General features: G+C 45.8%; 1 protein-coding gene and 1 non-coding gene across 2 annotated transcripts in view; both read left to right on the forward strand.

Moving 5' to 3' along the window:
- Window positions 1–14112, forward strand: part of LOC124788484 (probable G-protein coupled receptor Mth-like 1) — a 539206-nt gene that overhangs the window by 170926 nt on the left and 354168 nt on the right. The gene's annotated exons all lie outside the window — the stretch shown is intronic.
- Window positions 4295–4369, forward strand: Trnal-caa. Its single transcript has one exon. It is a non-coding gene; the product is annotated as a tRNA-Leu (tRNA).

Here is a 14112-nt window from a genome sequence, read left to right on the forward strand (position 1 = left end):
TATCCTCTGTGTCAAGGGATTAAACCTCCGTCGTCAGGTGGTTTTACGCGTATTAATACGACGTGTGTGTTGTGCTATGACTTTGGGGTGACACGCAATTTTCTAATGGATAAACAAAACATTAAAAACATGGTTTTCTTGAGGGGTGGGGGTTGGCGGCAGCACTGTTTGACTAAACGGTAAATGTAAATCAAAACTTTATTTTGACGTTTAGATTTATGTTACCTTTTTAATGAAAAACCTCCCACAAATCATATTCTGAAATAGTGTTTTGTTTTTCCACTAGACAATGCCACAGGGTACCTGAACGACGTAACACAACACAGACATGTCGTATTAACACATATAGTCTGTCCCCGTAAGAGCGTGTAGAAACTGAGCACGACGGAGAGCATGCTCCACTGAACAATTTGAGGTAGGCAACCTGGGGTCGGAGAAGCCAGCTTATTTATTTACATTAGGTAACTGCAAATACCATCACTGACACAATGGACGTACCATTTGTACTGTATCTTGTACAGTGTGCTGAAACCGACGGCCATCAATGTCAGTGCAAGGATGACATCGGCGAACAAGATTTTGTCGCACCCTGATAAACGTCCCTGGTGTGTTTCGATTCACGTCACAGGCAGCTACAATTCTGGCAGCTAATTCCATGTCGGTATCCGCTGGGGTCTCCAGTGACTTTAGATATCCTCATAGGAAATAATCAGGGGATTCAGGTCAGCTGAACACGCAGGCCTCCCCATCCAATCCAGCGACCGGGGAAATACTGTACCTGTACTGCTTCCTCGTATTGTACTGTTCGTCTCTCAATAGCTCTGAATAATGAATGGATCTGTCGTTGAATCGTAGCACGTTCTGTCTGCCCCTGGTAGCTGAGAGGTCAGCGCGACGGAATGTCATACCTAACGGCCCGTGTTCGATTCCCGGCTGGGTCGGAAATTTTCTCTTCTCAGGGAATGGGTGTTGTATTGTCCTTATTATCATCATTTCATCCTCACCGAGACGCAGGTCTCCAAAGTGGCGTCAACTCGAAAGACTTGCACCAGGCGAACGGTCTACCCGACTGGATGCCCCAGCCACACGGCATTTCCATAGCACTTTCTGATGAGTGGATGGATATGTTGGTGCTACGGTCGCAGGTTCGAATCCTGCCTCGGGCATGGATGTGTGTGATGTCCTTAGGTTAGTTAGGTTTAAGTAGTTCTAAGTTCTAGGGGACTTATGACCACAGATGTTGAGTCCCATAGTGCTCAGAGCCATTTTTTTTTTTGTATGTTGGTATGGGCGCATGACAGCATGATCTTCAGCACCCGCGCGAAAACACACTGACACGAGTGTCGGTAAAATGCATTAAACAGCGTGAAAGACAAACGTGACAAAGGTTGGAAAACTAGATGAGTATCCGCACAGAAGCACGGAACGAAGCATTGCTTCAGTATTAAAACGTTAACTACACAGGAAGGAAGTGGCATAAGGAGCTAAATCAACATAGCAGATGGCTGTCGGACAACAAGAAAAAAAAGGAGCCACCACCTTATCGACAAATAAAGTAAACAAAACCTGCATCTTAACTCGCACGTCTTCTTTGTTTCTTTTCAGAAAATAAAGAAAACAGCAGAATTGTCTTGAACGTAAACAAGTGCGCATATTACCTACGTTCCTATTACACTAATTACAATTAAAAATGTACGAAAGACCAGGTCATTCTTGTTGTTTACGCTACTGATATCGCCGGCCCTAGTGCCCGTGCGGTTCCAGGCGCTACAGTGTGGAGCCGAGTGACCGCTACGGTCGCAGGTTCGAATCCTGCCTCGGGTATGGATGTGTGTGATGTCCTTAGGTTAGTTAGGTTTAATTAGTTCTACGTCCTAGGCGACTGATGACCTCAGAAGTTAAGTCGCATAGTGCTCAGTGCCATTTGAGCTACTGATATCTCTAATTACGTGGGTGATGTATCGCTGTTATATTGGCGATTTTTGACGATAAATAAGGGTGATTTCGGCGAGATCACGCCATCTGATCAATTATACTGCAGATTTTATCAATTAGCCGATGTGAATTTTCGTGCATCTATTTGAAATTTCTTCATTCATAATTTATTGACATTATTTTCCGACAGGTACTCTAATAAAAGAAGTTGGGAAACAGTAATGCTAACAAAGAAGTAGACCAGTTTACTTCGATATCTCCTTAGGCGTCTCCGACCTAGGTTCCCTACCTTAAATTGTTCAGCGGAGCATTCTCTTACGTCCTGTTACCTTTTTGCACGCTCTTACGTAAAACACACTGTATAAATCCACCTTTCCAACGCGGTGTCGATATAAACAAACAGTGATAACAGTGAACTTGTTATTGCATTCGATATCAATAACAGTCAAGGCAAAGCATAATTTAAAATGCTAGCATGTGAAGCAAGCTGTGTATCACACCAGTGATTTTTCCCTGAATCCGTGCCGATTGAGAGCGGCTACCCTCATACCACAGGTACTAAAGCACGCGGATGGGAATGGTTGGTACAAGAACGTTGCGAAAGGCATCCGTGTGTGCGATGTTGTCACGTGTGTAACAGTAAGCAGGTGTGATGACGTGTGAGCCGGCCGAAGTGGCCGTGCGGTTAAAGGCGCTGCAGTCTGGAACCGCAAGACCGCTACGGTCGCAGGTTCGAATCCTGCCTCGGGCATGGATGTTTGTGATGTCCTTAGGTTAGTTAGGTTTAACTAGTTCTAAGTTCTAGGGGACTAATGACCTCAGCAGTTGAGTCCCATAGTGCTCAGAGCCATTTGATGACGTGTGGCTCGCATGCTGCGCGGCCGCCTGCACCCACCACGTTTCGTCACGTTCGGCGTGTTTGGCTCCCGGGCGTCTGCGCACGCGGGTTCGCGCGGCGTGAGTCACGCCCGCCGAATCAGCAACAGGCCCGCAGAGGCCCGCCGCGTGTGACGTCACGGTGCTGACGCGACGTCACGTTATCTGCCGCGCGCTGCTTTGCAAGCGGCTCCGGGCTTCAGCTGCAGCGTCGGCTGCGCGCGAGTCAGTGACACGGGCGGAGGCGGCACGATATACAGTACGCACTGTGCGCCGCATCCACTGCGGTGCGGTTTTCCCACGCTCACACTGCCACTTACATGGGACAGCCGAGACTCTTGCGCTGACACTCTGTTTATTGCGAGACCTGAGTTTCTCCTGGCGTATACAACATTCAAATAACTCCCGGGAGTTCAGCCAGGTAACACTTTCAGCGACCGCCGATTTTCGGCGGGAGAACACCCCGCCATTTTCAAGGCAAACTGCAACGGACGGGCGACGTACATGCACATTCAAAACCTCGGTTCTCCGACTGATGCAGGAAAGATAATACACTCTCTGAACACTAGTGCCACCAAAGATCACCAAAGTCAGACATATCGATAGTGAGACTACAAACTCGCAGGTGACGTAGCACCGACTCTGTCCTTCTGTTTTTTGACAACGGAGGAAGAGCCGGATTCCAAAAAGAGTTTAAACAAAAATCATGGGGACATGCAGTCTACAGGAAACGTACTCACAACGACTTGTACTTACAGACCAATACACTACTGGCCATTAAAACTACTACACCACGAAGACACGTGACAGAGACGCGAAATTTAACCATCAGGAAGAAAAAGCTGTGGTATGCAAATGATTAGCTTTTCAGAGAATTCACACAAGGTTGGCGACACCTACAACGTGCTGACATGAGGAAAGTTTCCAACCGATTTCTCATACACAAACAGCAGTTGACGGGCGTTGGCTGGTGAAACGTTGTTGTGACGCCTTGTGCAAGGAGGAGAAATGCCTACCATCACGTTTACGACTTTGATAAAGGTCGGATTGTAGTCTATCGCGATTGCGGTTTTTCGTATCGCGACATTGCTGCTCGCGTTGGTCGATATCCAATGACTCCAGAATGAGATTTTCACTCTGCAGCGGAGTGTGCGCTGATATGAAACTTCCTGGCAGATTAAAACTGTGTGCCCGACCGAGACTCGAACTCGGGACCTTTGCCTTTCGCAGGCAAGTGCTCTACCAACTGAGCTACCGAAGCACGACTCACGCCAGGAAGTTTCATATCAGCGCACACTCCGCTGCAGAGTGAAAATCTCATTCTGGAAACATCCTCCAGGCTGTGGCTAAGCCATGTCTCCGCAATATCCTTTCTTTCAGGAGTGCTATTTCTGCAAGGTTCGCAGGAGAGCTTCTGTAAAGTTTGGAAGGTAGGAGACGAGGTACTGGCAGAAGTAAAGCTGTGAGTGCCGGGCGTGAGTCGTGCTTCGGTAGCTCAGTTGGTAGAGCACTTGCCCGCAAAAGGCAAAGGTCCCGAGTTCGAGTCTCGGTCGGGCACAGAGTTTTAATCTGCCAGGAAGTTTCATCCAATGACTGTTAGCAGAATATGGAATCGGTGGGTTCAGGAGGGTAATACGGAACGCCGTGCTCGATCCCAACGGCCTCGCGTCACTAGCAGTCGACAGGCATCTTATCCGCATGGCTGTAACGGATCGTACAGCCACGTCTCGATCCCTGAGTCAACAGATGGGGACGTTTGCAAGACAACAACCATCTGCACGAACAGTTCGACGACGTTTGCAGCAGCATGGCTGCGGTTACCCTGGACGCTGCATCACAGACAGGAGCGCTTGTGATGGTGCACTCAACTACGAACCTGGGTGCACGAATGCCAAACGTCATTTTTTCAGATGAATACGGGTTCTGTTTACAGCATCATGATGATCGCATCCGTGTTTGGCGACATCGCGGTGAACGCCTATTGCAAGCATGTATACGTCATCACCATGCTGGCGTATCACACGGAGTGATGGTATGGCTGCCATTGGTTACTCGTCTCGGTCGCCTCTTGTTCGCATTGACGGCACTTTGAACAGTGGACGTTACATTTCAGATGTGATACGACCCGTGGCTCTACCGTCCATTCGATTCCTGCAAAACCCTACATTTCAGCAAGATAATGCACGACCGCATGTTGCTGGTCCTGTACGGGCCTTTCTGGATACAGAAAATGTTCGACTGTTGCCCTGGCCAGCACTTTCTCCAGATCTCTCACCAATTGAAAACGTCTGGTCAATGGTGGCCGAGCAACTGGCTCGTCACAATGCGCCAGTCACTACTCTTGATGAACTGTGGTATCGTGTTGAAGCTGCATGGGCATCTGTACTTGTACACGCCATCCAAGCTCTGTTTGACTCAATGCCCAGTCGTATCAAGACCGTTATTACGGCCAGAGGTGGTTGATCTGGGTATTGATTTCTTAGGATCTATGCAACCAAATTGCGTGAAAATGTAATCACATGTCAGTTCTAGTATATTATATGTGTCCAATGAATACCCGTTTATCATCTGCGTTTCTTCGTGGTGGCGCAATTTTAATGACCAGTAGTGTAGTTGTCACCATCCGACACAGCGTGAAGGGGTACTTCGTACCTTGGTTCACAGGGCACATGTTGTTTCCGACGCTGAGACTGCCAGCTGAGCTGTCCCGTCTTGAAGTTACGTTTCGTCAAAATGGTTATAGTGATAGTCAGACTGAACGTGCGTTGCGCTATCGACCTACTGTACCTGGGGTGATTGATTATAATTCTGAGTCGACACCTAAGTCCATTGCCTTCTTGCCTTACGTATGAAACACGTCGAACAAGATCGGTCGTATTTTACGGAAATACGATGTGAAATGTGTTTTCTGACCTCTATCCAGAATTAGAGTGCTTTTGAGTTCTGTTAAGGCTGATCTTGGTCTGCGGAAGGCGGGTGTATATCGCATTCCTTGAACCTGTTGCATGGCATATATTGGCCAAACTATCAGGATCGTGGAGGACCGATGAACTGAGCATAAACGGCACACACAATTACAGCAGCCAAGTAGATCTGCTATTGCCGAACATTGCTCAGATACTGGTCACCCCATGTTATATAACAACACCGAGATATTGGCATGCACGTCTAGCTATTGGGACAGTGTTATTAGGGAGGCAGTTGAGATTAAATTAGCGAGCAACCTCGTTAACAGGGATGGAGGTTTTTGTTTAAACTCTGGAATCCGGCTCTCACTTGTCAAAAAACATAGGGACAGAATCAATGCTATCTCACCTGCGAGTTCGTAGTCTCACTATCGATATCTCTGACTTTGGTCATCTTTGGTGGCACTATTGTTCAGTGTGTGTCTGTGTGTTAACTTTCCTGCAACAGTCCGAGAACCAAGGTTTTAAATTTGCATGTGTGCCGCCTGTCCGTTGCAGTTTGCCTTGAAAATGGCGGGGTGTTCTCCCGCCGAAATATCGGCGGTCGCTGAAAGTGTCACCTGGCTGAACTCCCGGAAGTTGTATGACACACTGTTTATTGTCGAATGAAGCTGCTTTTACACCGAAGCGGACACGAGCGAACTTGGAACAGTGAACGAGAATTCTGTCTTGGCGTAGGGGCTAAGCTGCTCGTGAGCAAACGGCATTCGGTCGTGTTCGGTTCGCATTCACTCGTGTTCCGCTGCTTGTCGGTCTCTTGGCGAGCCATCAAAGGTAGTTCGCGACCTCGCTAGTAGTATATGAAGCTTTCGTCTGCTACCTTCTCTACTTTTGTTGCTCTTTTGATATGAGTTGCTTAAGCGACGCAGTTGACCGAAGAAAATGTAGTGTTGCGGTATAAAGAATATACGACGGCGTCCTGAAAATGCACGCCTCCAGATTTCTTATGTGCAAACTCTTAAAGCTTTTTAAATAAAACAAAAATTATTAACATTCTACATCTTTACCCTTCATGTCGACGAACGCATTAGTCCCAACGAGAGACCAGTTTGTTGATGCCGTCACTTTGGAATGTTTGTTGACCGTGCCACACCCTCATCTCTGCTTGCATCGCTTCATCATTATACAAAGTGAAGTTTCGGAGGTTTCCTTTAAGTTTTGGAAACAGACGAAAATCAGATCGGACTAAATCGGGTCTGCGCGGAGGATGATCCACGACAATGAACCGCGGGCGTCGAATTGTTGCAGATGTGGTAGCGCTGTTGTGTTGTCTGGCATTCTCATGCTGCAGTGGAGGGTGTTTCGTGTGTGGACGAACGTTCGAATTCGAAACCCGATTACAGCACGCTGTTTCTCAGACACAGACGTAGTTGCGTAACACACCGCCATGTCACACGCTACAGTTCGGAGCGCTGTAGCGATACAGAGCTACAAGTATGTAGACACGAGGAATAAAGATGTAGAATGTTAATAACGTTTGTTTTATTTTAAAATGTTTAAGAGTTTTCACATAAAACATTCGGAGGCACGGCCTCGTATATTCTTGATACCACTACATTATATTCTCTTCGGACAGTTCCATCGCTCAAGCAGCTCATGTCAAGGATAACAAAAGCAGCTCCATGCGGGAGAAAGTGAAAAAGCACAAGCTACGTTGTTCGTTTTAGTAAACGGGAAAAGCACCGTAAATTGTCTCGAACGTAAACAAGTGCGCGTATTTAGCTACGTACCTATAACACTAATTACAATTAAAAATGTACGAAAGACCAGGTTTTGTTTATGCTACTGATATCTCTAAATACATGGGTGATGTATCTCTGCTATATTACAGATTTTTGACGAAAAATAAGACTGATTTCGGGAGATCACACCATCTGTTCTCTAACAAATTATATTACAGATTTTATCGGCCGGCCGGTGTGGCCAAGCGGTTCTAGGCGCTACAGTCTGGAACCGCGCGACCATTACTGTCGCACGTTCGAATCCTGCCTCGCGCATGGCTGTGTGTGATGTCCTTAGGTTAGTTAGGTTTAAGTAGTTCTAAGTTCTAGGGGACTGATGACCTCAGATGTCCCATAGTGCTCAGAACCATTTGAACCATTTTTAGATTTTATCGAGTAGCCGATGTGAATTTTCGTGCGCCTGTTTAACATTTCTTTATTCATAATTTGTTGACATTATCTTCCTGATACGTACTCTACTAAAATCCACGAAGCTCTTCTCTTGAGTCTCTGCAGAAATTATAAACTATCTGATACATAGCAGATACGGAAAAGCAAAACTGTCTCTAACGTAAATGTATATAGTTGCTAATAACTTCCTTCTATATTTTAGTTATGGTGGTCGTCAGTAATCAGTGTTCTGCCTCAAAGTTTCCTCCTGTTTCGGAATGAGAAGCCAGCGAAAAGCGCCAACCTCCACGCATTTCACGTCCGCAGCTCGTGGTCTAGCGACTAGCGTTGCTGTCTCTGGATCACGGGGTCCCGGGTTCGAATAATAAATATTCGCCTAACGTAGTGGACGATATCCCCAAAAAGAAAACTGCAAGAACTACTACGCTGAACACCTGACGCGCTGAAGTTAACCCAAAAAAATGTTTTTCTATTCCGTTCGTAGGACCCATTTCCTATCAGATTCAGTGCATGCTTCGCAGCAAATACAACTGCAATGTTGCCTTCTCTACTAATAACAATCTGAAGAGAAACTTCATTCATAATTTGAAATCTAGTCGCTCCCCTACAGAAAGTTCTGGTGTTTATAAGATCATCTGTGATACCTGCTCCTATTATACAGGGTGTTACAAAAGGTACGGCCAAACTTTCAGGAAACATTCCTCACACACAAAGAAAGAAAATATGTTATGTGGACATGTGTCCGGAAAAGTTTACTTTCCATGTTAGAGCTCATTTTATTACTTCTCTTCAAATCACATTAATCATGGAATGGAAACACACAACAACAGAACGTACCAGCGTGACTTCAAACACTTTGTTACAGGAAATGTTCAAAATGTCCTCCGTTAGCGAGGATACGTGCATCCACCCTCCGTCGTATGGAATCCCTGATGCGCTGATGCAGCCCTGGAGAATGGCTTATTGTATCACAGCCGTCCACAATACGAGCACGAAGAGTCTCTACATTTGGTACCGGGGTTGCGTAGACAAGAGCTTTCAAATGACCCCATAAATGAAAGTCAAGAGGGTTGAGGTCAGGAGAGCGTGGAGGCCATGGAATTGGTCCGCCTCTACCAATCCATCGGTCACCGAATCTGTTGTTGAGAAGCGTACGAACACTTTGACTGAAATGTGCAGGAGCTGCATCGTGTTGTGGTGTTGTGTCGTACTTGTAAAGGCACATGCTCTAGCAGCACAGGTACAGTGTCCCGTATGAAATCATGATAACGTGCTCCATTGAGCGTAGGTGGAAGAACATGGGGCCCAATCAAGACATCACCAACAATGCCTGCCCAAACGTTCCCAGAAAATCTGTGTTGATGACGTGATTGCACAATTGCTTGCGGACTCAATTGGGCCAACTGGCGGTGAATCGAGGAAGTACAGTACATACTGACGAAACTAAAATGAGCTGTAACATGGAAATTAAGCTTTTCCGGACACATGTCCACATAACATCTTTTCTTTGTTTGTGTGTGAGGAATGTTTCCTGAACGTTTGGCCGTACCTTTTTGTAACACCCTGTGTAGGGCAAACTGGACGTGCTTTCACCATCGGATACAAAGAACATCTTTTAAGAAAAAACGGCACCAATCCCCTAAATTCATCCTTTGCCGATCATCTCTTAATTACTGGACACGTGCCTAAAGCCATTGGCGATAACAATATTCTGCATACCGAAAAGAAGGAGCGTAGGTTAGATGTTTTAGAGGAACTGGAGATTTTCAAACATGTCACTCGTCATGATGGCCTCATTCTCAACGAACAGCTGCAGCTGCGAAATAAAAACTGTTTCGACTGTATAAAGCCGTTGCTTGATCTTTGATTCAGATTTCCTCATGCAGTTTGCCGAAATGGTATTTTCCTGTTACGTCTTTCCTGTTTTGTTGTATGTCATAACTGACGTTTTTTTACGTTACAAAATGTATCTCTGTTTAAAGCAGATAAATATGTAACTTCAAATGGTTCAAATGGCTCTGAGCATTATGCGACTTAACTTCTGAGGTCATCAGTCGCCTAGAACTTAGAACTAATTAAACCTAACTAACCTAAGGACATCACACACATCCATGCCTGAGGCAGGATTCGAACCTGCGACTATAGCGGTCGCTCGGCCCCAGACTGTAGCGCCTAGAACCGACGGGCACTTCGGCCGGCTATGTAATTTCATATTATTATTATTAGTGCTTACGTTATACCTGAATCAGCTTCATTACAATTTCATATGTGTAATTTTGAATGTACAGTAGCCTAATTGTTTGTGCGGCTACTAGATGGCGCTGGTAGCAACACCATGTTTACTTGCCCATACTTTCTAACGTGGGCACCTCATTTTTGTTGCAACCCGAGTTCGCTCAGGTAGGAGCAGCCGTTAGCGGCTCGCCATTTTATCTTATTTACAACTTTTCATGACGTCGCCTTTCCGGCTTAGATTTTTTTAGAATGTGACTTGTAAGTACTTCATCTCTTTCTAGTCATTATACACTTTAGTTTATTGATGTCTTATATACCTATTATGTTTTAGGACAGTTAGTTTAATTCTGATGACGACGCGTCGAAACCTGGTCAATTTTGACTTAATACTTGTGACCGAGGGCTTACTTGTTCTAATATAGGAGCTTTTATGTTTATCATGTAACGTGTGATGGTCACGTTGAGTGCATGACCCTTTGTTCTTCGAAAACTGAACTTCTATGTGTCGAGAAATGTTGGAACTGTGCCTCCACCCTTTTATGGCGTGAAAAAATAATTTTTTTTAATCTACTCCTCCTTTTTTGAAATGGGGCTTTAAATGAACGAAGTTAAGCGCACCACAGAGAAAGGAAGGGTGAAATTGGTTAGGGAGGAGGCATGTCTTACTACAATGATTGCCTGCGATAAAGTGTCGACCCACCGAGCAACAAATTCAGTATTATGATCACTAATTCGTTCATTATAGCTTAGTAGCATTCAACCCATTTTACAGCAGTGCGTTACAGCTTAGTAGCGTTCAACGCATTTGACAGCAATATTGACAAACACAGCATCAACCCCCCCCCCCCCCCCCCTTCGTAGAGCTGTAACTGTTCCAAGTATCTGGCCCAACCTAACAAAACCCACGTGTATCTGTTCGCATAACAGAAAATACGTTGGACAACAAGTCTTGGTCGTACTTCCAAACCGTTTATTGCGAACCCCTTTGCGGGCACCCTCACCAGATGATGAAGAGCTCCACAATACTGAGCCCTAGTCACGTGAACTGTTGTCGCTAGGAGCTTTACCACCTAAACTAAGTCCGCAGCTCGTGGTCGTGCGGTAGCGTTCTCGCTTCCCGCGCCCGGGTTCGATTGCCGGCGGGGTCAGGGATATTCTCTGCCTCGTGATGACTGGTTGTTGTGTGATGTCCTTAGGTTAGTTAGGTTTAAGTAGTTCTAAGTTCTAGGGGACTGATGACCATAGATGTTAAGTCCCATAGTGCTCAGAGCCATTTGAACAATTTGAACCTAAACCAAAGTTAATTTTTGTTTTCTTTTGTTTCAGGTAAGTCACCGCGGATGATGAACGCGACACGCTGTCACGCCAACGTGCGGTGATGGATTTCCTCTACAATTCTGGGAGTAACCCACAGTGTTCTCTTATACAGGGTTATTACAAATGATTGAAGCGATTTCACAGCTCTACAATAACTTTATTATTTGAGATATGTTCACAATGCTTTGCACACACATACAAAAACTCAAAAAGTTTTTTTAGGCATTCACAAATGTTCGATATGTGCCCCTTTAGTGGTTCGGCAGACATCAAGCCGATAATCAAGTTCCTCCCACACTCGGCGCAGCATGTCCCAATCAGTGAGTTCGAAAGCATCGTTGATTCGAGCTTGCAGTTCTGGCACGTTTCTTGGTAGAGGAGGTTTAAACACTGAATCTTTCACATAACCCCACAGAAAGAAATCGCATGGGGTTAAGTCGGGAGAGCGTGGAGGCCATGACATGAATTGCTGATCATGATCTCCACCACGACCGATCCATCGGTTTTCCAATCTCCTGTTTAAGAAATGCCGAACATCATGATGGAAGTGCGGTGGAGCACCATCCTGTTGAAAGATGAAGTCGGCGCTGTCGGTCTCCAGTTGTGGCATGAGCCAATTTTCCAGCATGTCCAAATACACGTGTCCTGTAACGTGTTTTTCGCAGAAGAAAAAGGGAGGAGGAGGAGATTAGTGTTTAGCGTCTCGTCGACAACGAGGTCATTAGAGACGGGAAGAAAAAGGGGCCGTAAACTTTAAACCGTGAGATTGCACAAAACACGTTAACTTTTGGTGAATTGCGAATTTGCTGCACGAATGCGTGAGGATTCTCTACCGCCCAGATTCGCACATTGTGTCTGTTCACTTCATCACTGAAAACAAGTTTCGCACTGAACGCATCCTCTTCCATGAGCTGTTGCAACCGCGCCGGAAATTGAAAGCGTTTGACTTTGTCATCGGGTGTCGGGGCTTGTAGCAATTGTAAACGGTAAGGCTTCTGCTTTAGCCTTTTCCGTAAGATTTTCCAAACCGTCGGCTGTAGTACGTTTAGCTCCCTGCTTGCTTTATTCGTCGACTTCCGCGGGCTACGCGTGAAACTTGCCCGCACGCGTTCAACCGTTTCTTCGCTCACTGCAGGCCGACCCGTTGATTTCCTCTTACAGAGGCATCCAGAAGCTTTAAACTGCGCATACCATCGCCGAATGGAGTTAGCAGTTGGTGGATCTTTGTTGAACTTCGTCCTGAAGTGTCGTTGCACTGTTATAACTGACTGATGTGAGTGCATTTCAAGCACGACATACGCTTTCTCGGCTCCTGTCGCCATTTTGTCTCACTGCGCTCTCGAGCGCTCTGGCGGCAGAAACCTGAAGTGCGGCTTCAGCCGAACAAAACGTTATGAGTTTTTCTACGTATCTGTAGTGTGTCGTGGCCATATGTCAATGAATGGAGCTACAGTGAATTTATGAAATCGCTTCAATCATTTGTAATAGCCCTGTATTAATACCCATACGAAACATGCAGTCAAGGAATGTCGATTATCAGTTTTAGGAGAAGAACGACCGTTGCAGTTTGTAGCTCATCGGAGGCAAGGGTATTGTCAGGAGTGGCCAGGGAAGTGTGATAGGAGCGCTGTTATTATTGTATATACCGGTACATAAATGATCTGGCGGACAGCAACCTGCAGCTGTTTGCTGATGATGTTCTGCTGTACAGAAAGGGATCGTCGTCGAGTGATTGTAAGAGCACACAGGATGACTTAGACAAAATTTCTAGTTGGTGTTGAGAAACGTAAGTTATCGCAGAGGACTTAGAAGGACAACATCGTCGATCAAATATATGGGTGTAACGTTGCAAAGCGATGTGAAATTGAACGAACATGTAGTGTCCTCAGCAGGGAAGGTGAATGGTCGATTTTAGGAAAAAACGGCTTACCTGTAACAGTGACCGCATATAGAACGCTAGTGCGACGCATACTTAAGTGCCGCTCGAGTGTCCGGGATCCCCAACAGGCCGGATTACAGGAAGATGTCGAAGCAGTTGGGAGACAGGCTGCTAGATTTGCTACCGGTAGGTTCGATCAGCACGCAAGTATCGAGGACATGTTTTGGGAACTCAAATAGGAATATCTGGAAGGAAAGTATGTGTCCACCATTTGTACGAGGGTGATTCAAATGAAAACCTGAAATATTTTTTAAATATTATTTATTGTGCAGAAGTGGTACAAAGCTGTATCACTTTACAACTTAATCTCCCCCACGCCCAATGAAAGTCCTCCAGTGCTTACAAAATGCAGAAATTCCTTTAGAAAAAAATTCTTTTGGTAGTCTGTGCAACCACTCATGCACCGCGTGGCGTACCTCTTCATCAGAACTGAACTTCTTTCCTCCCATTGCGTCTGAGTAGTCCAAAAATATGGAAATCACTTGGGGCAAGGTGTGGTGAGTATGGTGGATGAGGTAGACGCTCAAAATGCAGGTCTGTGATCGTTGCAACTGTTGTACGGGCAGTGTGGGGCCTTGCGTTGTCATGTTGCAAAAGGACACGTGCTGACAGCAATCCACGTCGCTTTGATTTGATTGCAGGCCGCAGATGATTTTTTAGGAGATCTGTGTATGATGCAGTGGTGACAGTGGTCCCCCTAGGCATGTAATGC

The sequence above is a fragment of the Schistocerca piceifrons genome, chromosome 1 (genome assembly GCF_021461385.2).
Source record: "Schistocerca piceifrons isolate TAMUIC-IGC-003096 chromosome 1, iqSchPice1.1, whole genome shotgun sequence".
NCBI lineage: Eukaryota > Metazoa > Arthropoda > Insecta > Orthoptera > Acrididae > Schistocerca > Schistocerca piceifrons.